This window comes from Aptenodytes forsteri, unplaced genomic scaffold, assembly GCF_000699145.1.
Source record: "Aptenodytes forsteri isolate BGI_AS27 unplaced genomic scaffold, ASM69914v1 Scaffold257, whole genome shotgun sequence".
Taxonomy (NCBI): domain Eukaryota; kingdom Metazoa; phylum Chordata; class Aves; order Sphenisciformes; family Spheniscidae; genus Aptenodytes; species Aptenodytes forsteri.
The window spans coordinates 4,057,265-4,060,230 of record NW_008795194.1 but is presented as its reverse complement, the minus strand read 5'-3'; positions in this window follow the sequence as shown (position 1 = coordinate 4,060,230).

The window sequence follows — 2,966 nt, the reverse complement described above, 5'->3', positions numbered from 1 at the left end:
TTTCTGCCCTCACTTGCCCCCCCCCCCCCCCCCCCCGAGTGGCTAGTGCAAGTACATCTCAATAATATAAAAAGTAAAAATAATATTTTAAAAAATTACTTGCATGGGCATATAAGTCTGTAAAATACACAATTATGACAGACTTCATCAAATAGATGGATGCGGTCAAAAAACAGATAATCAGATTCAGACAAGAAGAGGTCAGTACAACATCTGCCTTTCCTATTTTCTGCTTGCCTACACAATTAAGCAGAGTTTTCTGCCCTTCCAGAAGCCCCAAAGCATACGTGGTAATTAGTGGAGTTCCAGTATGTCCAAACCTCCAGTTTAGACGATAATTTCAAAATAAGCCCTCAACTCATTTGCATTCTCTGAGGATTGCCTCAATAGCTGAAGTGACCCTAGGATTTTCATTAGGATGTCTTTGTTGCTCCACGTTCCTCAGGCTATCACAGTAATAGAATATTATTGATTTGCATGGCATGGACATTTTTTGCATACTACAGAGGCAGCATATCGACCTGTGTTGTATGCATTTGTAACAGATTGCTGTGAGTAGAGGATTAAGCATGTATACATATTTACAAATACATAAATACAAATATGCAATATATACCAGTTAAACATTAAACAGGAAAAAGTAACTGGAGGACATTATCATCCTTTCTAGACTAACGTAAGTCTAGAACACCTTTTCAAACAAACAAAAAAAAAAAAACAAAAAAACCAACCCCAACACATACTATTCCATCCCTCCACCCCTTTTTTAAACTGAAAACATTACTGGGGGATTTTTGTTTCCATCAAAGTTTTTTCAAAGAATCAAATTTTTTAATTCTTGAAAAAAAGCCATAAAGAGATTGAAAATTTTAACCAAAACTCAGGAAATGCTTTAAAGAATAAAAAAAAAGTTTCATGCATCCTGATTTTTTTCATGGAAAAACACCCTCAAAATTTTCAACAATCTCTTTAAAAAAAAAAACGAAACTTCTTTTTTTTCTTTTTTCCTTATCTTAGTAATGAATTTTTTCTTTACCACTGGGCAACTTGGACAAAAGAAAAATAGATCAGAAGCCTAAAGACTCTTAAATTGCTTCTTAATTAGAGTCTCAACTGGACAGTGATCTAAAGCAAGGAACCTAATTTCCCTTATAAAAGGGCTACAATATGTTTTCAGAAAAATGGTACTAAAGTGCAGGAGCCTAATAGGTGCTTGTGGCCCTTGAAATCCATGTCTGGCTGCATTTTACTGCCCTTCTTTTATTAACCTCTCTCTTCTTTCTCTGCATGTTTTACTTCCACTACCTCACAAACATTACATTTTTGCTATATGCTTCAAACCTACCAAGTAAAATTTTGATTCAGAGCAAATTAAGAACTGCCTATTTTATCAGTCTTGAATTTTGAATGGCATATCATCAAATGCTTGTAGGGAGGATGCCACAAAAACTCATTGCTGTCTCAATATAAATGCAGTGTATTTATGGGAGCAAATACAAGACTGCAGTTGATGGAGTTTGCTCAGGTCATGGAGAGTGGAGACACAAAACTGGCAGATTAGTCAGAGCTTCCACTGAACCTATTTTTTGGGGTGCTAAACGGAAGGTCACATCCAAGAACAAAAAACAGGATGCAATTTTATTCTTGGAAGCAATTAGCTTGACAAACACTAAGTGTCACAATGGATCACAGCTGCATGGGATAATATAGTTAATGGTTTATATATAATCTGGGAAATATCAAGAAGGAATAGGGAGTCTGTATTACCTTTGTGACTGCTACTAAATCACTGTGTCCTGTTCTGCTGCCAACATTTCAAAGACATTCACAAATGGGTTCAGGAGAGAACCATGAGCATGACGACAAGATTGAAAAACATCACTACTAATAAAAGATTTATAGAGGTCAATCTATTTAGTTTGTCAAAGAGAAGATTGAAGGGTCACTGGATGACAATCTATAGCCCACTACATGGGGGGAAAGGAATTTATTAGAATTCTTCTCAAAGGTATAACAAAATCTAACGGGACAAAAAAGAGATTAAAATATGCAGGTTAGAAATAAGGCACAGATTTATAATGGTAATGATAATTAAACACTGATAAAATACACTGAGGATTACAATGGGTGTTCGTAGGGGTATAAGAAGACATTTTCAGGTTAAGACTGGAATTTTTAATTTTTTTTTTTTAAATATATTCCAAAGCTCAGCCATCACTGCCGATTTGGAAGCAAGAATTCATTCAGGGCACTCCAATGGCCTATTCCATGGTAAGAGTTCAGGCTAGATCATAATGCAGCCTCTCCCTCTCCCTTCCCACAATTGAAACCAACCAACCAAAAAAAAACCCAAATCAACCCAGAAAAAGAGGGATGAATGAAAAGGAATAAAACTCTCTTTTCTTAATCCTGATCTTTGGTGCACCCCATTAATCTCTCCACTTGAGGTTCTCCAATTTTATCCTTATATGTCACTAGGCATTTATTAAGCCTGATCTTTTGTATGGAACAACGTTAAATATTCTTCAAGTCTAGAGAAATATATATTCTGATCACTGCTAGTATTTGTTCTTACCACTTTAAAGAAATCCGTCTTACTGACACATATGTTTAAAACATAAGTTTCCAAGGAAGAGCAGGAACACATCATAAAGTCATTTTTTTCTCTCATTACTACCTGAATTTCTTTGCACCTCACTGAGTGACGGTTTCATTAGAAAAATAGAAAAGAAAAATAGACAATTATTGTTCATGTCAAGGAAGTACCAAAAATGTCTCGAGCACTTTACAAAGACATTAGGAACCACAGGCATGGCTGAAGACCATGAGATGGAATAATCACTTTTGAAGCTCCTCCAAAGTCTAAGATATGTTGACGGGAATTAAACTGAGCACAAGAATGGGTGAGTTGCTCAAAAGTAGTTTCCTGACAGAGCAAATCAGTGACAAAAAAAACCACACTACAA